This window comes from Hyla sarda, chromosome 3, assembly GCF_029499605.1.
Source record: "Hyla sarda isolate aHylSar1 chromosome 3, aHylSar1.hap1, whole genome shotgun sequence".
NCBI classification, from domain to species: domain Eukaryota; kingdom Metazoa; phylum Chordata; class Amphibia; order Anura; family Hylidae; genus Hyla; species Hyla sarda.
Window position 1 is genome coordinate 445,930,664 of NC_079191.1, and position 26,531 is coordinate 445,957,194.

A 26,531-nucleotide genomic window follows, 5' to 3' on the forward strand; every position below is an offset into this window, starting at 1 on the left:
ATAATGTATAGATGTGACTTGCAGTCCTATGTAACACCACAGATAACAGTGATAACTCTCTGAGCACAGATAATGTAGTAGATGTGACCTGCAGTCCTATGTAACACCACAGATAACAGTGATAACTCTCTGAGTACAGATAATGTATAGATGTGACCTGCAGTCCTATGTAACAAAACAGATAACACAGTGATAACTCTCTGAGTACAGATAATGTATAGATGTGACCTGCAGTCCTATGTAACACCACAGATAACACAGTGATAACTCTCTGAGTACAGATAATGTATAGATGTGACCTGCAGTCCTATGTAACAGCACAGATAACACAGTGATAACTCTCTGAGTACAGATAATGTATAGATGTGACCTGCAGTCCTATGTAACACCACATATAACAGTGATAACTCTCTGAGTACAGATAATGTATAGATGTGACCTGCAGTCCTATGTAACACCACAGATAACACAGTGATAACTTTCTGAGTACAGATAATGTAGTAGATGTGACCTGCAGTCCTATGTAACACCACAGATAACAGTGATAACTCTCTGAGTACAGATAATGTATAGATGTGACCTGCAGTCCTATGTAACACCACAGATAACACAGTGATAACTCTCTGAGTACAGATAATGTATAGATGTGACTTGCAGTCCTATGTAACACCACAGATAACAGTGATAACTCTTTGAGTACAGATAATGTATAGATGTGACCTGCAGTCCTATGTAACACCACAGATAACAGTGATAACTCTTTGAGTACAGATAAAGTATAGATGTGACCTGCAGTCCTATGTAACACCACAGATAACAGTGATAACTCTCTGAGTACAGATAATGTATAGATGTGACCTGCAGTCCTATGTAACGCCACAGATAACACAGTGATAACTCTCTGAGTACAAATAATGTATAGATGTGACCTGCAGTCCTATGCAACACCACAGATAACACAGTGATAACTCTCTGAGTACAGATAATGTATAGATGTGACCTGCAGTCCTATGTAACGCCACAGATAACAGTGATAACTCTCTGAGTACAGATAATGTATAGATGTGACCTGCAGTCCTATGTAACACCACAGATAACACAGTGATAACTCTCTGAGTACAGATAATGTATAGATGTGACCTGCAGTCCTATGTAACACCACAGATAACAGTGATAACTCTCTGAGTACAGATAATGTATAGATGTGACCTGCAGTCCTATGTAACACCCCAGATAACACAGTGATAACTCTCTGAGTACAGATAATGTATAGATGTGACCTGCAGTCCTATGTAACACCACAGATAACACAGTGATATCTCTGAGTACAGATAATGTATAGATGTGACCTGCAGTCCTATGTAACACCACAGATAACAGTGATAACTCTCTGAGTACAGATAATGTATAGATGTGACCTGCAGTCCTATGTAACACCACAGATAACACAGTGATAACTCTGTGAGTACAGATAATGTATAGATGTGACCTGCAGTCCTATGTAACACCACAGATAACACAGTGATAACTCTCTGAGTACAGATAATGTATAGATGTGACCTGCAGTCCTATGTAACACCACAGATAACACAGTGATAACTCTCTGAGTACAGATAATGTATAGATGTGACCTGCAGTCCTATGTAACACCACAGATAACACAGTGATGACTCTCTGAGTACAGATAATGTATAGATGTGACCTGCAGTCCTATGTAACACCCCAGATAACACAGTGATAACTCTCTGAGTACAGATAATGTATAGATGTGACCTGCAGTCCTATGTAACACCACAGATAACACAGTGATAACTCTCTGAGTACAGATAATGTATAGATGTGACCTGCAGTCCTATGTAACACCACAGATAACAGTGATAACTCTGAGTACAGATATTGTATAGATGTGACCTGCAGTCCTATGTAACGGCACAGATAACAGTGATAACTCTCTGAGTACAGATAATGTATAGATGTGACCTGCAGTCCTATGTAACGCCACAGATAACAGTGATAACTCTCTGAGTACAGATAATGTATAGATGTGACCTGCAGTCCTATGCAACACCACAGATAACACAGTGATATCTCTCTGAGTACAGATAATGTATAGATGTGACCTGCAGTCCTATGTAACACCACAGATAACAGTGATACCTCTCTGAGTACAGATAATGTATAGATGTGACCTGCAGTCCTATGTAACACCACAGATAACACAGTGATAACTCTCTGAATACAGATAATGTATAGATGTGACCTGCAGTCCTATGTAACACCACAGATAACAGTGATAACTCTCTGAGGACAGATAATGTATAGATGTGACCTGCAGTCCTATGTAACACCACAGATAACAGTGATAACTCTGAGTACAGATATTGTATAGATGTGACCTGCAGTCCTATGTAACGCCACAGATAACAGTGATAACTCTCTGAGTACAGATAATGTATAGATGTGACCTGCAGTCCTATGTAACACCACAGATAACACAGTGATAACTCTCTGAGTACAGATAATGTATAGATGTGACCTGCAGTCCTATGTAACACCACAGATAATAAAGTGATAACTCTCTGAGTACAGATAATGTATAGATGTGACCTGCAGTCCTATGTAACACCACAGATAACACAGTGATAACTCTCTGAGTACAGATAATGTATAGATGTGACCTGCAGTCCTATGTAACACCACAGATAACACAGTGATAACTCTCTGAGTACAGATAATGTATAGATGTGACCTGCAGTCCTATGTAACACCACAGATAACACAGTGATAACTCTCTGAGTACAGATAATGTATAGATGTGACCTGCAGTCCTATGTAACACCACAGATAACACAGTGATATCTCTCTGAGTACAGATAATGTATAGATGTGACCTGCAGTCCTATGTAACACCACAGATAACAGTGATAACTCTCTGAGTACAGATAATGTATAGATGTGACCTGCAGTCCTATGTAACACCACAGATAACAGTGATATCTCTGAGTACAGATAATGTATAGATGTGACCTGCAGTCCTATGTAACACCACAGATAACACAGTGATAACTCTCTGAGTACAGATAATGTATAGATGTGACCTGCAGTCCTATGTAACACCACAGATAACAGTGATAACTCTGAGTACAGATATTGTATAGATGTGACCTGCAGTCCTATGTAACACCACAGATAACAGTGATAACTCTCTGAGTACAGATAATGTATAGATGTGACCTGCAGTCCTATGTAACACCACAGATAACACAGTGATATCTCTCTGAGTACAGATAATGTATAGATGTGACCTGCAGTCCTATGTAACGCCACAGATAACAGTGATAACTCTCTGAGTACAGATAATGTATAGATGTGACCTGCAGTCCTATGTAACGCCACAGATAACAGTGATAACTCTCTGAGTACAGATAATGTATAGATGTGACCTGCAGTCCTATGCAACACCACAGATAACACAGTGATATCTCTCTGAGTACAGATAATGTATAGATGTGACCTGCAGTCCTATGTAACACCACAGATAACAGTGATACCTCTCTGAGTACAGATAATGTATAGATGTGACCTGCAGTCCTATGTAACACCACAGATAACACAGTGATAACTCTCTGAATACAGATAATGTATAGATGTGACCTGCAGTCCTATGTAACACCACAGATAACAGTGATAACTCTCTGAGGACAGATAATGGATAGATGTGACCTGCAGTCCTATGTAACACCACAGATAACAGTGATAACTCTGAGTACAGATATTGTATAGATGTGACCTGCAGTCCTATGTAACGCCACAGATAACAGTGATAACTCTCTGAGTACAGATAATGTATAGATGTGACCTGCAGTCCTATGTAACACCACAGATAACACAGTGATAACTCTCTGAGTACAGATAATGTATAGATGTGACCTGCAGTCCTATGTAACACCACAGATAATAAAGTGATAACTCTCTGAGTACAGATAATGTATAGATGTGACCTGCAGTCCTATGTAACACCACAGATAACACAGTGATAACTCTCTGAGTACAGATAATGTATAGATGTGACCTGCAGTCCTATGTAACACCACAGATAACACAGTGATAACTCTCTGAGTACAGATAATGTATAGATGTGACCTGCAGTCCTATGTAACACCACAGATAACACAGTGATAACTCTCTGAGTACAGATAATGTATAGATGTGACCTGCAGTCCTATGTAACATACAGATAACAGTGATAACTCTCTGAGTACAGATAATGTATAGATGTGACCTGCAGTCCTATGTAACACCACAGATAACACATTGATAACTCTCTGAGTACAGATAATGTATAGATGTGACCTGCAGTCCTATGTAACACCACAGATAACAGTGATAACTCTCTGAGTACAGATAATGTATAGACGTGACCTGCAGTCCTATGTAACACCACATATAACACAGTGATAACTCTCTGAGTACATATAATGTATAGATGTGACCTGCAGTCCTATGTAACACCACAGATAACAGTGATAACTCTCTGAGTACAGATAATGTATAGATGTGACCTGCAGTCCTATGTAACACCACAGATAACAGTGATAACTCTCTGAGTACAGATAATGTATAGATGTGACCTGCAGTCCTATGTAACAGCACAGATAACAGTGATAACTCTCTGAGTACAGATAATGTATAGATGTGACCTGCAGTCCTATGTAACACCACAGATAACACAGTGATATCTCTCTGAGTACAGATAATGTATAGATGTGACCTGCAGTCCTATGTAACACCACAGATAACAGTCATAACTCTCTGAGTACAGATAATGTATAGATGTGACCTGCAGTCCTATGTAACACCACAGATAACACAGTGATAACTCTCTGAGTACAGATAATGTATAGATGTGACCTGCAGTCCTATGTAACACCACAGATAACACCGTGATAACTCTCTGAGTACAGATAATGTATAGATGTGACCTGCAGTCCTATGTAACACCACAGATAACACAGTGATAACTCTCTGAGCACAGATAATGTAGTAGATGTGACCTGCAGTCCTATGTAACACCACAGATAACAGTGATAACTCTCTGAGTACAGATAATGTATAGATGTGACCTGCAGTCCTATGTAACACCACAGATAACACAGTGATAACTCTCTGAGTACAGATAATGTATAGATGTGACCTGCAGTCCTATGTAACAGCACAGATAACACAGTGATAACTCTCTGAGTACAGATAATGTATAGATGTGACCTGCAGTCCTATGTAACACCACATATAACAGTGATAACTCTCTGAGTACAGATAATGTATAGATGTGACCTGCAGTCCTATGTAACACCACAGATAACACAGTGATAACTTTCTGAGTACAGATAATGTAGTAGATGTGACTTGCAGTCCTATGTAACACCACAGATAACAGTGATAACTCTTTGAGTACAGATAATGTATAGATGTGACCTGCAGTCCTATGTAACACCACAGATAACAGTGGTAACTCTCTGAGTACAGATAATGTATAGATGTGACCTGCAGTCCTATGTAACACCACAGATAACAGTGATAAGTCTCTGAGTACAGATAATGTATAGATGTGACCTGCAGTCCTATGTAACACCACAGATAACACAGAGATAACTCTGTGAGTTCAGATAATGTATAGATGTGACCTGCAGTCCTATGTAACACCACAGATAACACAGTGATAACTTTCTGAGTACAGATAATGTATAGATGTGACCTGCAGTCCTATGTAACACCACAGATAAAACAGTGATAACTCTCTGAGTACAGATAATGTATAGATGTGACCTGCAGTCCTATGTAACACCACAGATAACACAGTGATGACTCTCTGAGTACAGATAATGTATAGATGTGACCTGCAGTCCTATGTAACACCCCAGATAACACAGTGATAACTCTCTGAGTACAGATAATGTATAGATGTGACCTGCAGTCCTATGTAACACCACAGATAACACAGTGATAACTCTCTGAGTACAGATATTGTATAGATGTGACCTGCAGTCCTATGTAACGGCACAGATAACAGTGATAACTCTCTGAGTACAGATAATGTATAGATGTGACCTGCAGTCCTATGTAACGCCACAGATAACAGTGATAACTCTCTGAGTACAGATAATGTATAGATGTGACCTGCAGTCCTATGCAACACCACAGATAACACAGTGATATCTCTCTGAGTACAGATAATGTATAGATGTGACCTGCAGTCCTATGTAACACCACAGATAACAGTGATAACTCTCTGAGTACAGATAATGTATAGATGTGACCTGCAGTCCTATGTAACACCACAGATAACAGTGATACCTCTCTGAGTACAGATAATGTATAGATGTGACCTGCAGTCCTATGTAACACCACAGATAACACAGTGATAACTCTCTGAATACAGATAATGTATAGATGTGACCTGCAGTCCTATGTAACACCACAGATAACACAGTGATAACTCTCTGAGTGCAGATAATGTATAGATGAGACCTGCAGTCCTATGTAACACCACAGATAACAGTGATACCTCTCTGAGTACAGATAATGTATAGATGTGACCTGCAATCCTATGTAACACCACAGATAACAGTGATAACTCTCTGAGGACAGATAATGTATAGATGTGACCTGCAGTCCTATGTAACACCACAGATAACAGTGATAACTCTGAGTACAGATATTGTATAGATGTGACCTGCAGTCCTATGTAACACCACAGATAACACAGTGATAACTCTCTGAGTACAGATAATGTATAGATGTGACCTGCAGTCCTATGTAACACCACAGATAACAGTGATAACTCTCTGAGTACAGATAATGTATAGATGTGACCTGCAGTCCTATGTAACACCCCAGATAACACAGTGATAACTCTCTGAGTACAGATAATGTATAGATGTGACCTGCAGTCCTATGTAACGCCACAGATAACAGGGATAACTCTCTGAGTACAGATAATGTATAGATGTGACCTGCAGTCCTATGTAACACCACAGATAACACAGTGATAACTCTCTGAGTACAGATAATGTATAGATGTGACCTGCAGTCCTATGTAACACCACAGATAATAAAGTGATAACTCTCTGAGTACAGATAATGTATAGATGTGACCTGCAGTCCTATGTAACACCACAGATAACACAGTGATAACTCTCTGAGTACAGATAATGTATAGATGTGACCTGCAGTCCTATGTAACACCACAGATAACACAGTGATAACTCTCTGAGTACAGATAATGTATAGATGTGACCTGCAGTCCTATGTAACACCACAGATAACAGTGATAACTCTCTGAGTACAGATAATGTAGTAGATGTGACCTGCAGTCCTATGTAACACCACAGATAACACAGTGATATCTCTCTGAGTACAGATAATGTATAGATGTGACCTGCAGTCCTATGTAACACCACAGATAACAGTGATAACTCTCTGAGTACAGATAATGTATAGATGTGACCTGCAGTCCTATGTAACACACAGATAACACAGTGATAACTCTCTGAGTACAGATAATGTATAGATGTGACCTGCAGTCCTATGTAACACCACAGATAACAGTGATAACTCTGAGTACAGATATTGTATAGATGTGACCTGCAGTCCTATGTAACGCCACAGATAACAGTGATAACTCTCTGAGTACAGATAATGTATAGATGTGACCTGCAGTCCTATGTAACGCCACAGATAACAGTGATAACTCTCTGAGTACAGATAATGTATAGATGTGACCTGCAGTCCTATGCAACACCACAGATAACACAGTGATAACTCTATGAGTACAGATAATGTATAGATGTGACCTGCAGTCCTATGTAACACCACAGATAACACAGTGATATCTCTCTGAGTACAGATAATGTATAGATGTGACCTGCAGTCCTATGTAACACCACAGATAACAGTGATACCTCTCTGAGTACAGATAATGTATAGATGTGACCTGCAGTCCTATGTAACACCACAGATAACACAGTGATAACTCTCTGAATACAGATAATGTATAGATGTGACCTGCAGTCCTATGTAACACCACAGATAACAGTGATAACTCTCTGAGGACAGATAATGTATAGATGTGACCTGCAGTCCTATGTAACACCACAGATAACAGTGATAACTCTGAGTACAGATATTGTATAGATGTGACCTGCAGTCCTATGTAATGCCACAGATAACAGTGATAACTCTCTGAGTACAGATAATGTATAGATGTGACCTGCAGTCCTATGTAACACCACAGATAACACAGTGATAACTCTCTGAGTACAGATAATGTATAGATGTGACCTGCAGTCCTATGTAACACCACAGATAATAAAGTGATAACTCTGAGTACAGATAATGTATAGATGTGACCTGCAGTCCTATGTAACACCACAGATAACAGTGATAACTCTCTGAGTACAGATAATGTATAGATGTGACCTGCAGTCCTATGTAACACCACAGATAACACAGTGATAACTCTCTGAGTACGGATAATGTATAGATGTGACCTGCAGTCCTATGTAACACCACAGATAACACAGTGATAACTCCCTGAGTACAGATAATGTATAGATGTGACCTGCAGTCCTATGTAACACCACAGATAACACAGTGATAACTCTCTGAGTACAGATAATGTATAGATGTGACCTGCAGTCCTATGTAACACCACAGATAACACAGTGATAACTCTCTGAGTACAGATAATGTATAGATGTGACCTGCAGTCCTATGTAACACCACAGATAACAGTGATAACTCTCTGAGTACAGATAATGTAGTAGATGTGACCTGCAGTCCTATGTAACACCACAGATAACACAGTGATATCTCTCTGAGTACAGATAATGTATAGATGTGACCTGCAGTCCTATGTAACACCACAGATAACAGTGATAACTCTCTGAGTACAGATAATGTATAGATGTGACCTGCAGTCCTATGTAACACCACAGATAACAGTGATATCTCTGAGTACAGATAATGTATAGATGTGACCTGCAGTCCTATGTAACACCACAGATAACACAGTGATAACTCTCTGAGTACAGATAATGTAGTAGATGTGACCTGCAGTCCTATGTAACACCACAGATAACACAGTGATATCTCTCTGAGTACAGATAATGTATAGATGTGACCTGCAGTCCTATGTAACACCACAGATAACAGTGATAACTCTCTGAGTACAGATAATGTATAGATGTGACCTGCAGTCCTATGTAACACACAGATAACACAGTGATAACTCTCTGAGTACAGATAATGTATAGATGTGACCTGCAGTCCTATGTAACACCACAGATAACAGTGATAACTCTGAGTACAGATATTGTATAGATGTGACCTGCAGTCCTATGTAACGCCACAGATAACAGTGATAACTCTCTGAGTACAGATAATGTATAGATGTGACCTGCAGTCCTATGTAACGCCACAGATAACAGTGATAACTCTCTGAGTACAGATAATGTATAGATGTGACCTGCAGTCCTATGCAACACCACAGATAACACAGTGATAACTCTATGAGTACAGATAATGTATAGATGTGACCTGCAGTCCTATGTAACACCACAGATAACACAGTGATATCTCTCTGAGTACAGATAATGTATAGATGTGACCTGCAGTCCTATGTAACACCACAGATAACAGTGATACCTCTCTGAGTACAGATAATGTATAGATGTGACCTGCAGTCCTATGTAACACCACAGATAACACAGTGATAACTCTCTGAATACAGATAATGTATAGATGTGACCTGCAGTCCTATGTAACACCACAGATAACAGTGATAACTCTCTGAGGACAGATAATGTATAGATGTGACCTGCAGTCCTATGTAACACCACAGATAACAGTGATAACTCTGAGTACAGATATTGTATAGATGTGACCTGCAGTCCTATGTAATGCCACAGATAACAGTGATAACTCTCTGAGTACAGATAATGTATAGATGTGACCTGCAGTCCTATGTAACACCACAGATAACACAGTGATAACTCTCTGAGTACAGATAATGTATAGATGTGACCTGCAGTCCTATGTAACACCACAGATAATAAAGTGATAACTCTGAGTACAGATAATGTATAGATGTGACCTGCAGTCCTATGTAACACCACAGATAACAGTGATAACTCTCTGAGTACAGATAATGTATAGATGTGACCTGCAGTCCTATGTAACACCACAGATAACACAGTGATAACTCTCTGAGTACGGATAATGTATAGATGTGACCTGCAGTCCTATGTAACACCACAGATAACACAGTGATAACTCCCTGAGTACAGATAATGTATAGATGTGACCTGCAGTCCTATGTAACACCACAGATAACACAGTGATAACTCTCTGAGTACAGATAATGTATAGATGTGACCTGCAGTCCTATGTAACACCACAGATAACACAGTGATAACTCTCTGAGTACAGATAATGTATAGATGTGACCTGCAGTCCTATGTAACACCACAGATAACAGTGATAACTCTCTGAGTACAGATAATGTAGTAGATGTGACCTGCAGTCCTATGTAACACCACAGATAACACAGTGATATCTCTCTGAGTACAGATAATGTATAGATGTGACCTGCAGTCCTATGTAACACCACAGATAACAGTGATAACTCTCTGAGTACAGATAATGTATAGATGTGACCTGCAGTCCTATGTAACACCACAGATAACAGTGATATCTCTGAGTACAGATAATGTATAGATGTGACCTGCAGTCCTATGTAACACCACAGATAACACAGTGATAACTCTCTGAGTACAGATAATGTATAGATGTGACCTGCAGTCCTATGTAACATACAGATAACAGTGATAACTCTCTGAGTACAGATAATGTATAGATGTGACCTGCAGTCCTATGTAACACCACAGATAACAGTGATAACTCTCTGAGTACAGATAATGTATAGATGTGACCTGCAGTCCTATGTAACACCACAGATAACACAGTGATAACTCTCTGAGTACAGATAATGTATAGATGTGACCTGCAGTCCTATGTAACACCACAGATAACACAGTGATAACTCTCTGAGTACAGATAATGTATAGATGTGACCTGCAGTCCTATGTAACACCACAGATAACAGTGATAACTCTCTGAGTACAGATAATGTATAGATGTGACCTGCAGTCCTATGTAACACCACAGATAACAGTGATAACTCTCTGAGTACAGATAATGTATAGATGTGACCTGCAGTCCTATGTAACACCACAGATAACAGTGATATCTCTCTGAGTACAGATAATGTATAGATGTGACCTGCAGTCCTATGTAACGCCACAGATAACACAATGATAACTCTCTGAGTACAGATAATGTATAGATGTGACCTGCAGTCCTATGTAACACCACAGATAACAGTGATAACTCTCTGAGTACAGATAATGTATAGATGTGACCTGCAGTCCTATGTAACACCACAGATAACAGTGATAACTCTGAGTACAGATAATGTATAGATGTGACCTGCAGTCCTATGTAACACCACAGATAACACAGTGATAACTCTCTGAGTACAGATAATGTATAGATGTGACCTGCAGTCCTATGTAACACCACAGATAACAGTGATAACTCTCTGAGTACAGATAATGTATAGATGTGACCTGCAGTCCTATGTAACACCACAGATAACACAGTGATAACTCTCTGAGTACAGATAATGTATAGATGTGACCTGCAGTCCTATGTAACACCACAGATAACACAGTGATAACTCTCTGAGTACAGATAATGTATAGATGTGACCTGCAGTCCTATGTAACACCACAGATAACAGTGATAACTCTCTGAGTACAGATAATGTATAGATGTGACCTGCAGTCCTATGTAACACCCCAGATAACACAGTGATAACTCTCTGAGTACAGATAATGTATAGATGTGACCTGCAGTCCTATGTAACACCACAGATAACACAGTGATAACTCTCTGAGTACAGATAATGTATAGATGTGACCTGCAGTCCTATGTAACACCCCAGATAACACAGTGATAACTCTCTGAGTACAGATAATGTATAGATGTGACCTGCAGTCCTATGTAACACCACATATAACGCAGTGATAACTCTGTGAGTACAGATAATGTATAGATGTGACCTGCAGTCCTATGTAACACCACAGATAACAGTGATAACTCTCTGAGTACAGATAATGTATAGATGTGACCTGCAGTCCTATGTAACACCACAGATAACAGTGATAACTCTCTGAGTACAGATAATGTATAGATGTGACCTGCAGTCCTATGTAACACCACAGATAACAGTGATAACTCTCTGAGTACAGATAATGTATAGATGTGACCTGCAGTCCTATGTAACACCACAGATAACAGTGATAACTCTCTGAGTACAGATAATGTATAGATGTGACCTGCAGTCCTATGTAACACCACAGATAACAGTGATAACTCTCTGAGTACAGATAATGTATAGATGTGACCTGCAGTCCTATGTAACACCACAGATAACACAGTGATAACTCTCTGAGTACAGATAATGTATAGATGTGACCTGCAGTCCTATGTAACACCACAGATAACACAGTGATAACTCTCTGAGTACAGATAATGTATAGATGTGACCTGCAGTCCTATGTAACACCACAGATAACACAGTGATAACTCTCTGAGTACAGATAATGTATAGATGTGACCTGCAGTCCTATGTAACACCACAGATAACACAGTGATGACTCTCTGAGTACAGATAATGTATAGATGTGACCTGCAGTCCTATGTAACACCCCAGATAACACAGTGATAACTCTCTGAGTACAGATAATGTATAGATGTGACCTGCAGTCCTATGTAACACCACAGATAACACAGTGATAACTCTATGAGTACAGATAATGTATAGATGTGACCTGCAGTCCTATGTAACACCACAGATAACAGTGATAACTCTCTGAGTACAGATAATGTATAGATGTGACCTGCAGTCCTATGTAACACCACAGATAACACAGTGATAACTCTCTGAGTACAGATAATGTATAGATGTGACCTGCAGTCCTATGTAACACCACAGATAACAGTGATAACTCTCTGAGTACAGATAATGTATAGATGTGACCTGCAGTCCTATGTAACACCACAGATAACAGTGATAACTCTGAGTACATATATTGTATAGATGTGACCTGCAGTCCTATGCAACACCACAGATAACACAGTGATATCTCTCTGAGTACAGATAATGTATAGATGTGACCTGCAGTCCTATGTAACACCACAGATAACAGTGATACCTCTCTGAGTACAGATAATGTATAGATGTGACCTGCAGTCCTATGTAACACCACAGATAACACAGTGATAACTCTCTGAATACAGATAATGTATAGATGTGACCTGCAGTCCTATGTAACACCACAGATAACACAGTGATAACTCTCTGAGGACAGATAATGTATAGATGTGACCTGCAGTCCTATGTAACACCACAGATAACAGTGATAACTCTGAGTACAGATATTGTATAGATGTGACCTGCAGTCCTATGTAACGCCACAGATAACAGTGATAACTCTCTGAGTACAGATAATGTATAGATGTGACCTGCAGTCCTATGTAACACCACAGATAACACAGTGATAACTCTCTGAGTACAGATAATGTATAGATGTGACCTGCAGTCCTATGTAACACCACAGATAATAAAGTGATAACTCTCTGAGTACAGATAATGTATAGATGTGACCTGCAGTCCTATGTAACACCACAGATAACACAGTGATAACTCTCTGAGTACAGATAATGTATAGATGTGACCTGCAGTCCTATGTAACACCACAGATAACACAGTGATAACTCTCTGAGTACAGATAATGTATAGATGTGACCTGCAGTCCTATGTAACACCACAGATAACACAGTGATAACTCTCTGAGTACAGATAATGTATAGATGTGACCTGCAGTCCTATGTAACACCACAGATAACACAGTGATAACTCTCTGAGTACAGATAATGTATAGATGTGACCTGCAGTCCTATGTAACACCACAGATAACAGTGATAACTCTCTGAGTACAGATAATGTATAGATGTGACCTGCAGTCCTATGTAACACCACAGATAACACAGTGATGACTCTCTGAGTACAGATAATGTACAGATGTGACCTGCAGTCCTATGTAACACCACAGATAACACAGTGATAACTCTCTGAGTACAGATAATGTACAGATGTGACCTGCAGTCCTATGTAACACCACAGATAACACAGTGATAACTCTCTGAGTACAGATAATGTATAGATGTGACCTGCAGTCCTATGTAACACCACAGATAACACAGTGATAACTCTCTGAGTACAGATAATGTAGTAGATGTGACCTGCAGTCCTATGTAACACCCCAGATAACACAGTGATAACTCTCTGAGTACAGATAATGTATAGATGTGACCTGCAGTCCTATGTAACACCACAGATAACAGTGATAACTCTCTGAGTACAGATAATGTATAGATGTGACCTGCAGTCCTATGTAACACCACAGATAACACAGTGATATCTCTCTGAGTACAGATAATGTATAGATGTGACCTGCAGTCCTATGTAACACCACAGATAACAGTGATAACTCTCTGAGTACAGATAATGTATAGATGTGACCTGCAGTCCTATGTAACACCACAGATAACACAGTGATAACTCTCTGAGTACAGATAATGTATAGATCTGACCTGCAGTCCTATGTAACACCACAGATAACAGTGATAACTCTGAGTACAGATATTGTATAGATGTGACCTGCAGTCCTATGTAACGCCACAGATAACAGTGATAACTCTCTGAGTACAGATAATGTATAGATGTGACCTGCAGTCCTATGTAACGCCACAGATAACAGTGATAACTCTCTGAGTACAGATAATGTATAGATGTGACCTGCAGTCCTATGCAACACCACAGATGACACAGTGATATCTCTATGAGTACAGATAATGTATAGATGTGACCTGCAGTCCTATGTAACACCACAGATAACAGTGATACCTCTCTGAGTACAGATAATGTATAGATGTGACCTGCAGTCCTATGTAACACCACAGATAACACAGTGATAACTCTCTGAATACAGATAATGTATAGATGTGACCTGCAGTCCTATGTAACACCACAGATAACAGTGATAACTCTCTGAGTACAGATAATGTATAGATGTGACCTGCAGTCCTATGTAACACCACAGATAACACAGTGATAACTCTCTGAGTACAGATAATGTATAGATGTGACCTGCAGTCCTATGTAACACCACAGATAACACAGTGATAACTCTCTGAGTACAGATAATGTATAGATGTGACCTGCAGTCCTATGTAACACCACAGATAACAGTGATAACTCTCTGAGTACAGATAATGTAGTAGATGTGACCTGCAGTCCTATGTAACACCACAGATAACACAGTGATATCTCTCTGAGTACAGATAATGTATAGATGTGACCTGCAGTCCTATGTAACACCACAGATAACAGTGATAACTCTCTGAGTACAGATAATGTATAGATGTGACCTGCAGTCCTATGTAACACCACAGATAACAGTGATATCTCTGAGTACAGATAATGTATAGATGTGACCTGCAGTCCTATGTAACACCACAGATAACAGTGATAACTCTCTGAGTACAGATAATGTATAGATGTGACCTGCAGTCCTATGTAACACCACAGATAACACAGTGATAACTCTCTGAGTACAGATAATGTATAGATGTGACCTGCAGTCCTATGTAACATACAGATAACACAGTGATAACTCTCTGAGTACAGATAATGTATAGATGTGACCTGCAGTCCTATGTAACGCCACAGATAACAGTGATAACTCTCTGAGTACAGATAATGTATAGATGTGACCTGCAGTCCTATGTAACACCACAGATAACAGTGATAACTCTCTGAGTACAGATAATGTATAGATGTGACCTGCAGTCCTATGTAACACCACAGATAACACAGTGATAACTCTCTGAGTACAGATAATGTATAGATGTGACCTGCAGTCCTATGTAACACCACAGATAACACAGTGATAACTCTCTGAGTACAGATAATGTATAGATGTGACCTGCAGTCCTATGTAACACCACAGATAACAGTGATAACTCTCTGAGTACAGATAATGTATAGATGTGACCTGCAGTCCTATGTAACACCACAGATAACAGTGATATCTCTCTGAGTACAGATAATGTATAGATGTGACCTGTAGTCCTATGTAACACCACAGATAACAGTGATAACTCTCTGAGTACAGATAATGTATAGATGTGACCTGCAGTCCTATGTAACACCCCAGATAACACAGTGATAACTCTCTGAGTACAGATAATGTATAGATGTGACCTGCAGTCCTATGTAACACCACAGATAACACAGTGATAACTCTCTGAGTACAGATAATGTATAGATGTGACCTGCAGTCCTATGTAACACCACAGATAACAGTGATAACTCTCTGAGTACAGATAATGTATAGATGTGACCTGCAGTCCTATGTAACACCACAGATAACACAGTGATAACTCTCTGAGTACAGATAATGTATAGATGTGACCTGCAGTCCTATGTAACACCACAGATAACACAGTGATAACTATCTGAGTACAGATAATGTATAGATGTGACCTGCAGTCCTATGTAACACCACAGATAACACAGTGATAACTATCTGAGTACAGATAATGTATAGCTGTGACCTGCAGTCCTATGTAACACCACAGATAACAGTGATAACTCTCTGAGTACAGATAATGTAGTAGATGTGACCTGCAGTCCTATGTAACACCACAGATAACAGTGATAACTCTCTGAGTACAGATAATGTATAGATGTCACCTGCAGTCCTATGTAACACCACAGATAACACAGTGATAACTCTCTGAGTACAGATAATGTATAGATGTGACCTGCAGTCCTATGTAACACCACAGATAACACAGTGATAACTTTCTGAGTACAGATAATGTATAGATGTGACCTGCAGTCCTATGTAACACCACAGATAACAGTGATAACTCTCTGAGTACAGATAATGTATAGATGTGACCTGCAGTCCTATGTAACACCACAGATAACAGTGATAACTCTGAGTACAGATAATATATAGATGTGACCTGCAGTCCTATGTAACACCACAGATAACACGGTGATAACTCTCTGAGTACAGATAATGTATAGATGTGACCTGCAGTCCTATGTAACACCACAGATAACACAGTGATATCTCTCTGAGTACAGATAATGTAGTAGATGTGACCTGCAGTCCTATGTAACACCACAGATAACAGTGATAACTCTCTGAGTACAGATAATGTAGTAGATGTGACCTGCAGTCCTATGTAACACCACAGATAACACAGTGATAACTTTCTGAGTACAGATAATGTAGTAGATGTGACCTGCAGTCCTATGTAACACCATAGATAACAGTGATAACTCTCTCAGTACAGATAATGTATAGATGTGACCTGCAGTCCTATGTAACACCACAGATAACACAGTGATAACTCTCTGAGTACAGATAATGTATAGATGTGACCTGCAGTCCTATGTAACACCACAGATAACAGTGATAATGTAGTAGATATGACCTCTGCCCCCCTGTACCCCCCTCACATTCCGCTCCCCCCCCCTCTTATTATGACACGGATGTCCCCGCTCCCCTCCCCCGTCTAGTAGTTGAGCGGTCGGGATCAATACTCAGGTTAGAATCATCATTGGATTTTTTGCGTATAATAAACACGGAGACATCTGCATATAGATGAGAATTAATATGAGAAAATGCGCTAAATAATTCAGCGGCGATCAATCAGCCACGTGAGACTCCGAATAAAGGGATTTAAGGATGAGATGGTTAAACAGGTATTGAAACTCCCCCTCCCACACACCTCCCCTCCCCCACACCTCCCGCTCCCCCACACCTCGCCTGTTTTCGGTCAGTCATGGTGCTTTGTTTTCGATCAGTCATGATGTCTTGTTTTCGGTCAGTCGTGGTGTCTTGTTTTTGGTCAGTCGTGGTGTCTTGTTTTCGGTCAGTCGTGGTGCTTTGTTTTCGGTCAGTCGTGGTGTCTTGTTTTCGGTCAGTCGTGGTGTCTTGTTTTCGGTCAGTCGTGGTGTCTTGTTTTTGGTCAGTCATGGTGTCTTGTTTTCGATCAGTCATAGTGTCTTGTTTTCGGTCAGTCGTGGTGTCTTGTTTTCGGTCAGTCGTGGTGTCTAGTTTTCGGTCAGTCGTGGTGTCTTGTTTTTGGTCAGTCGTGGTGTCTAGTTTTCGGTCAGTCGTGGTGTCTTGTTTTTGGTCAGTCATGGTGTCTTGTTTTCGATCAGTCATAGTGTCTTGTTTTCGGTCAGTCGTGGTGTCTTGTTTTCGGTCAGTCATGGTGTTTTGTTTGCGGTCAGTCGTGGTGTTTTGTTTGCGGTCAGTCGTGGTGTCTAGTTTTCGGTCAGTCATGGTGTTTTGTTTGCGGTCAGTCGTGGTGTCTTCTTTTCGGTCAGTCGTGGTGTTTTGTTTTCGGTCAGTTGCGGTGTCTTGTTTTCGGTCATAGTGTCTTGTTTTCGGTCAGTCGTGGTGTTTTGTTTGCGGTCAGTTGCGATGTCTTGTTTTCGATCAGTCATAGTGTCTTGTTTTCGATCAGTCATAGAGTCTTGTTTTCGATCAGTTGCGGTGTCTTGTTTTCGATCTGTCATAGTGTCTTGTTTTCGATCAGTCATAGTGTCTTGTTTTCGGTCAGTTGCGGTGTCTTGTTTTCGGTCAGTCATGGTGTCTTGTTTTCGGTCAGTCATGGTGTCTTGTTTTCGGTCAGTCATGGTGTTTTGTTTTCGCTCAGTCATGGTGTTTTGTTTTCGGTCAGTCATAGTGTCTTGTTTTCGGTCAGTCATGGTGCCTTGCTTTCGGTCAGACGTGGTGTTTTGTTTTCGCTCAGTCATGGTGTTTTGTTTTCGGTCAGTGATGGTGTCTTGTTTTTGGTCAGTCATGGTGCCTTGCTTTCGGTCAGTCGTGGTGTTTTGTTTTCGGTCAGTCGTGGTGTCTTGTTTTCGGTCAGTCATGGTGTCTTGTTTTCGGACAGTCATGGTGTCTTGTTTTCGGTCAGTCATGGTGTTTTGTTTTCGCTCAGTCATGGTGTTTTGTTTTCGGTCAGTCATAGTGTCTTGTTTTCGGTCAGTCATGGTGCCTTGCATTCGGTCAGTCGTGGTGTTTTGTTTTCGCTCAGTCATGGTGTTTTGTTTTCGGTCAGTGATGGTGTCTTGTTTTCGGTCAGTCATGGTGCCTTGCTTTCGGTCAGTCGTGGTGTTTTGTTTGCGGTCAGTCGTGGTGTCTTGTTTTCGGTCAGTCGTGGTGTTTTGTTTTCAGTCAGTCGTGGTGTCTTGTTTTCGGTCAGTCGTGGTGTTTTGTTTTCGGTCAGTCGTGGTGCTTTGTTTTCGGTCAGTCATGGTGTCTTGTTTTCGGTCAGTCGTGGTGTCTTGTTTTCGGTCAGTCATGGTGTTTTGTTTGCGGTCAGTCGTGGTGTCTTGTTTTCGGTCAGTCGTGGTGTTTTGTTTGCGGTCAGTCGTGGTGTCTAGTTTTCGGTCAGTCATGGTGTTTTGTTTGCGGTCAGTCGTGGTGTCTTGTTTGCGGTCAGTCGTGGTGTTTTGTTTTCGGTCAGTTGCGGTGTCTTGTTTTCGGTCATAGTGTCTTGTTTTCGGTCAGTCGTGGTGTTTTGTTTGCGGTCAGTCGTGGTGTTTTGTTTGCGGTCAGTTGCGGTGTCTTGTTTTCGATCAGTCATAGTGTCTTGTTTTCTGTCAGTCATAGTGTCTTGTTTTCGGACAGTCATAGTGTCTTGTTTTCTGTCAGTCATAGTGTCTTGTTTTCGATCAGTCATAGAGTCTTGTTTTCGATCAGTTGCGGTGTCTTGTTTTCGATCTGTCATAGTGTCTTGTTTTCGATCAGTCATAGTGTCTTGTTATCGGTCAGTTGTGGTTTTTATTGTTATCGATCAGTCATCGTGCCTTATTTTCGGTCAGTTGTGGTGTCTTGTTTTCGATCAGTCATGGTGTCTTGTTTTTGATCAGTCATAGTGTCTTGTTTTCGGTGAGTCGTGGTGTCTTGTTTTCGGTCAATTGCGGTATCTTGTTTTCGATCAGTCATAGAGTCTTGTTTTCGGTCAGTTGCGGTGTCTTGTTTTCGATCAGTCATAGTGTCTTGTTTTCGATCAGTCATAGAATCTTGTTTTCGGTCAGTTGCGGTGTCTTGTTTTCGGTCAGTCATGGTGTCTTGTTTTCGGTCAGTCATGGTGTCTTGTTTTCGGTCAGTCATGGTGTTTTGTTTTCGCTCAGTCATGGTGTTTTGTTTTCGGTCAGTGATGGTGTCTAGTTTTCGGTCAGTCATGGTGCCTTGCTTTCGGTCAGTCGTGGTGTTTTGTTTTCGGTCAGTCGTGGTGTTTTGTTTTCGGTCAGTCATGGTGTTTTGTTTTCGGTCAGTCGTGGTGTTTTGTTTTCGGCCAGTCGTGGTGTTTTGTTTTCGGCCAGTCGTGGTGTATTGTTTTCGGTAAGTCATGGTGTTTTGTTTTCGGTCAGTCATGGTGTTTTGTTTTCGGTCAGTCATGGTGTCTTGTTTTCGGTCAGTCATGGTGCCTTGCTTTCGGTAAGTCGTGGTGTTTTGTTTTCGGTCAGTCGTGGTGTTTTGTTTTCGGTCAGTCATGGTGTTTTGTTTGCGGTCAGTCGTGGTGTTTTGTTTTCAGTCAGTTGCGGTGTCTTGTTTTCGGTCAGTCATGGTGCCTTGCTTTCGGTCAGTCATGGTGTTTTGTTTTCGGTCAGTCGTGGTGTTTTGTTTTCGGTCAGTCATGGTGTCTTGTTTTCGGTCAGTTGTGGTGTTTTGTTTTCGGTAAGTCATGGTGTCTTGTTTTAGGTCAGTTGTGGTGTTTTGTTTTCGGTAAGTCATGGTGTCTTGTTTTCGGTCAGTTGTGGTGTTTTGTTTTCGGTCAGTCATGGTGTCTTGTTTTTGATCAGTCGTGGTGTCTTGTTTTCGGTCAGTCATGGTGTCTTGTTTTCGGTCAGTCGTGGTGTTTTGTTTTCGGTCAGTCGTGGTGTTTTGTTTTCGGTCAGTCGTGGTGTTTTGTTTTCGGTCAGTCATGGTGTCTTGTTTTCGATCAGTCATAGTGTCTTGTTTTCGGTCAGTCATGGTGTCTTGTGTTCGGTCAGTCATGGTGTTTTGTTTCCAGTCAGTCATAGTGTCTTGTTTTCGGTCAGTCGTGGTGTTTTGTTTTCGGTCAGTGATGGTGTTTTGTTTTCGGTCAGTCGTGGTGTTTTGTTTTCGGTCAGTCGTGGTGTTTTGTTTTCTGTCAGTCGTGGTGTTTTGTTTTCTGTCAGTCGTCGTGTTTTGTTTTCGGTCAGTTGCGCTGTCTTGTCTTCAGTAAGTCATGGTGTCTTGTTTTCGATCAGTCATAGTGTCTTGTTTTCGGTCAGTCATGGTGCCTTGCTTTCGGTCAGTTGTGGTGTTTTTTTTCCGGTCAGTCATGGTGTCTTGTTTTTGATCAGTCATGGTGTTTTGTTTTCGGTCAGTCATGGTGTTTTGTTTTCGGTCAGTCATGGTGTCTTGTTTTCGGTCAGTCATGGTGCCTTGCTTTCGGTCAGTCGTGGTGTTTTGTTTTCGGTCAGTCGTGGTGTTTTGTTTTCGGTCAGTCATGGTGTTTTGTTTGCGGTCAGTCGTAGTGTTTTGTTTTCAGTCAGTTGCGGTGTCTTGTTTTCGGTCAGTCATGGTGTTTTGTTTTCGTTCAGTCATGGTGTCTTGTTTTCGGTCAGTCATGGTGTCTTGTTTTTGATCAGTCGTGGTGTCTTTTTTTCGGTCAGTCATGGTGTCTTGTTTTCGATCAGTCATAGTGTCTTGTTTTCGGTCAGTCGTGGTGTTTTGTTTTCGGTCAGTCATGGTGTTTTGTTTGCGGTCAGTTGTGGTGTTTTGTTTTCAGTCAGTTGCGGTGTCTTGTTTTCGGTCAGTCATGGTGCATTGCTTTCGGTCAGTCATGGTGTTTTGTTTTCGGTCAGTCGTGGTGTTTTGTTTTCGGTTAGTCATGGTGTCTTGTTTTCGGTCAGTTGTGGTGTTTTGTTTTCGGTAAGTCATGGTGTCTTGTTTTCGGTCAGTTGTGGTGTTTTGTTTTCGGTAAGTCATGGTGTCTTGTTTTCGGTCAGTTGTGGTGCTTTGTTTTCGGTCAGTCATGGTGTCTTGTTTTTGGTCAGTCGTGGTGTCTTGTTTTCAGTCAGTCATGGTGTCTTGTTTTCGGTCAGTCATAGTGTCTTGTTTTCGGTCAGTCGTGGTGTTTTGTTTTCGGTCAGTCATGGTGTCTTGTTTTCGATCAGTCATAGTGTCTTGTATTCGGTCAGTCATGGTGTCTTGTTTTCGGTCAGTCATAGTGTCTTGTTTTAGGTCAGTCATGATGTCTTGTTTTGGGTCAGTCATGGTGTCTTGTTTTCGGTCAGTCATAGTGTCTTGTTTTCGGTCAGTCATGGTGTCTTGTTTTAGGTCAGTCATGATGTCTTGTTTTCGGTCAGTCATGGTGTCTTGTTTTAGGTCTGTCATGATGTCTTGTTTTCGGTCAGTCATGGTGTCTTGTTTTCGGTCAGTCGTGGTGTCTTGTTTTCGGTCAGTCGTGGTGTTTTGTTTTCGGTCTCTCATCTCAGGCTCTTTATTGAGGAGGATTCCTCGTATCAATCACAGCGGTGAGGCCGGATGAGTGGACGGGGAGAGCACGGAGAACGGCCCCTGGCACTGACTAGATGAGACTGTCAGAGCGAGACGGAGAGCGGTGCGGTACCTCCACGTATTATTACCACCAGTTGTGGTGTTTTGTTTTCGGTCAGTCATGGTGTCTTGTTTTTGATCAGTCATGGTGTTTTGTTTTCGGTCAGTCATGGTGTTTTGTTTTCGGTCAGTCATGGTGTCTTGTTTTCGGTCAGTCATGGTGCCTTGCTTTCGGTCAGTCTTGGTGTTTTGTTTTCAGTAAGTCATGGTGTCTTGTTTTCGATCAGTTGTGGTGTTTTGTTTTCGATAAGTCATGGTGTCTTGTTTTCGGTCAGTCGTGGTGTTTTGTTTTCGGCCAGTTGCGGTGTTTTGCTTTAGGTCAGTCATGGTGTTTTGTTTTCGGTCAGTCGTGGTGTTTTGTTTTCGGTCAGTTATGGTGTTTTGTTTGCGGTCAGTCATGGTGTTTTGTTTTCAGTCAGTTGCGGTGTCTTGTTTTCGGTCAGTCATGGTGCCTTGCTTTCGGTCAGTCATGGTGTTTTGTTTTCGGTCAGTCGTGGTGTTTTGTTTTCGGTCAGTCGTGGTGTCTTGTTTTCGGTCAGTTGTGTTGTTTTGTTTTCGGTAAGTCATGGTGTCTTGTTTTCGGTCAGTTGTGGTGTTTTGTTTTCGGTAAGTCATGGTGTCTTGTTTTCGGTCAGTTGTGTTGTTTTGTTTTCGGTCAGTCATGGTGTCTTGTTTTTGATCAGTCGTGGTGTCTTGTTTTCGGTCAGTCATGGTGTTTGTTTTCGATCAGTCATAGTGTCTTGTTTTGGTCAGTCGTGGTGTTTTGTTTGCGGTCAGTTGTGGTGTTTTGTTTTCGGTCAGTCATGGTGCATTGCTTTCGGTCAGTCATGGTGTTTTGTTTTCGGTCACTCGTGGTGTTTTGTTTTCGGTCAGTCATGGTGTCTTGTTTTCGGTCAGTTGTGGTGTTTTGTTTTCGGTAAGTCATGGTGTCTTGTTTTCGGTCAGTTGTGGTGTTTTGTTTTCGGTAAGTCATGGTGGCTTGTTTTCGGTCAGTTGTGGTGCTTTGTTTTCGGTCAGTCATGGTGTCTTGTTTTTGGTCAGTCGTGGTGTCTTGTTTTCAGTCAGTCATGGTGTCTTGTTTTCGGTCAGTCATAGTGTCTTGTTTCGGTCAGTCGTGGTGTTTTGTTTTCGGTCAGTCATGGTGTCTTGTTTTCGATCAGTCATAGTGTCTTGTATTCGGTCAGTCATGGTGTCTTGTTTTCGGTCAGTCATAGTGTCTTGTTTTAGGTCAGTCATGATGTCTTGTTTTGGGTCAGTCATGGTGTCTTGTTTTCGGTCAGTCATAGTGTCTTGTTTTCGGTCAGTCATGGTGTCTTGTTTTAGGTCAGTCATGATGTCTTGTTTTCGGTCAGTCATGGTGTCTTGTTTTAGGTCAGTCATGATGTCTTGTTTTCGGTCAGTCATGGTGTCTTGTTTTCGGTCAGTCGTGGTGTCTTGTTTTCGGTCAGTCGTGGTGTTTTGTTTTCGGTCTCTCATCTCAGGCTCTTTATTGAGGAGGATTTCTCGTATCAATCACAGCGGTGAGGCCGGATGAGTGGACGGGGAGAGCACGGAGAACGGCCCCTGGCACTGACTAGATGAGACTGTCAGAGCGAGACGGAGAGCGGTGCGGTACCTCCACGTATTATTACCACCAGTTGTGGTGTTTTGTTTTCGGTCAGTCATGGTGTCTTGTTTTTGATCAGTCATGGTGTTTTGTTTTCGGTCAGTCATGGTGTTTTGTTTTCGGTCAGTCATGGTGTCTTGTTTTCGGTCAGTCATGGTGCCTTGCTTTCGGTCAGTCGTGGTGTTTTGTTTTCAGTAAGTCATGGTGTCTTGTTTTCGATCAGTTGTGGTGTTTTGTTTTCGATAAGTCATGGTGTCTTGTTTTCGGTCAGTCGTGGTGTTTTGTTTTCGGCCAGTTGCGGTGTTTTGCTTTAGGTCAGTCATGGTGTTTTGTTTTCGGTCAGTCGTGGTGTTTTGTTTTCGGTCAGTTGCGGTGTCTTGTTTTTGGTCAGTCATGGTGCCTTGCTTTCGGTCAGTCATGGTGTTTTGTTTTTCGGTCAGTCGTGGTGTTTTGTTTTCGGTCAGTCATGGTGTCTTGTTTTCGGTCAGTTGTGGTGTTTTGTTTTCGGTAAGTCATGGTGTCTTGTTTTCGGTCAGTTGTGGTGTTTTGTTTTCGGTAAGTCATGGTGTCTTGTTTTCGGTCAGTTGTGTTGTTTTGTTTTCGGTCAGTCATGGTGTCTTGTTTTTGATCAGTCGGGGTGTCTTGTTTTCGGTCAGTCATGGTGTTTGTTTTCGATCAGTCATAGTGTCTTGTTTTCGGTCAGTCGTGGTGTTTTGTTTTCGGTCAGTCGTGGTGTTTTGTTTTCGGTCAGTCGTGGTGTTTTGTTTTCGGTCAGTCGTGGTGTTTTGTTTTCGGTCAGTCATGGTGTCTTGTTTTCGATCAGTCATAGTGTCTTGTTTTCGGTCAGTCATGGTGTCTTGTGTTCGGTCAGTCATGGTGTTTTGTTTCCAGTCAGTCATAGTGCCTTGTTTTCGGTCAGTCGTGGTGTTTTGTTTTCGGTCAGTGATGGTGTTTTGTTTTCGATCAGTCGTGGTGTTTTGTTTTCGGTCAGTCGTGGTGTTTTGTTTTCTGTCAGTCGTGGTGTTTTGTTTTCGGTCAGTTGCGCTGTCTTGTTTTCGGTCAGTCATGGTGTCTTGTTTTCGATCAGTCATAGTGTCTTGTTTTCGGTCATTCATGGTGCCTTGCTTTCGGTCAGTTGTGGTGTTTTGTTTTCGGTCAGTCATGGTGTCTTGTTTTTGATCAGTCATGGTGTTTTGTTTTCGGTCAGTCATGGTGTTTTGTTTTCGGTCAGTCATGGTGTCTTGTTTTCGGTCAGTCATGGTGCCTTGCTTTCGGTCAGTCGTGGTGTTTTGTTTTCGGTCAGTCGTGGTGTTTTGTTTTCGGTCAGTCATGGTGTTTTGTTTGCGGTCAGTCGTAGTGTTTTGTTTTCAGTCAGTTGCGGTGTCTTGTTTTCGGTCAGTCCTGGTGCCTTGCTTTCGGTCAGTCATGGTGTTTTGTTTTCGATCAGTCATAGTGTCTTGTTTTCGGTCAGTCGTGGTGTTTTGTTTTCGGTCAGTCATGGTGTTTTGTTTGCGGTCAGTTGTGGTGTTTTGTTTTCAGTTAGTTGCGGTGTCTTGTTTTCGGTCAGTCGTGGTGTTTTGTTTTCGGTCAGTCGTGGTGTTTTGTTTTCGGTCAGTCGTGGTGTTTTGTTTTCGGTCAGTCATGGTGTCTTGTTTTCGGTCAGTTGTGGTGTTTTGTTTTCGGTAAGTCATGGTGTCTTGTTTTCGGTCAGTTGTGGTGCTTTGTTTTCGGTCAGTCATGGTGTCTTGTTTTTGGTCAGTCGTGGTGTCTTGTTTTCAGTCAGTCATAGTGTCTTGTTTTCGATCAGTCATAGTGTCTTGTTTTCGGTCAGTCATAGTGTCTTGTTTTCGGTCAGTTGTGGTGTTTTGTTTTCGGTCAGTCGTGGTGTCTTGTTTTTGGTCAGTCGTGGTGTCTTGTTTTCAGTCAGTCAGAGTGTCTTGTTTTCGATCAGTCATAGTGTTTTGTTTTCGGTAAGTCATGGTGTCTTGTTTTCGGTCAGTTGTGGTGCTTTGTTTTCGGTCAGTCATGGTGTCTTGTTTTCGGTCAGTCAT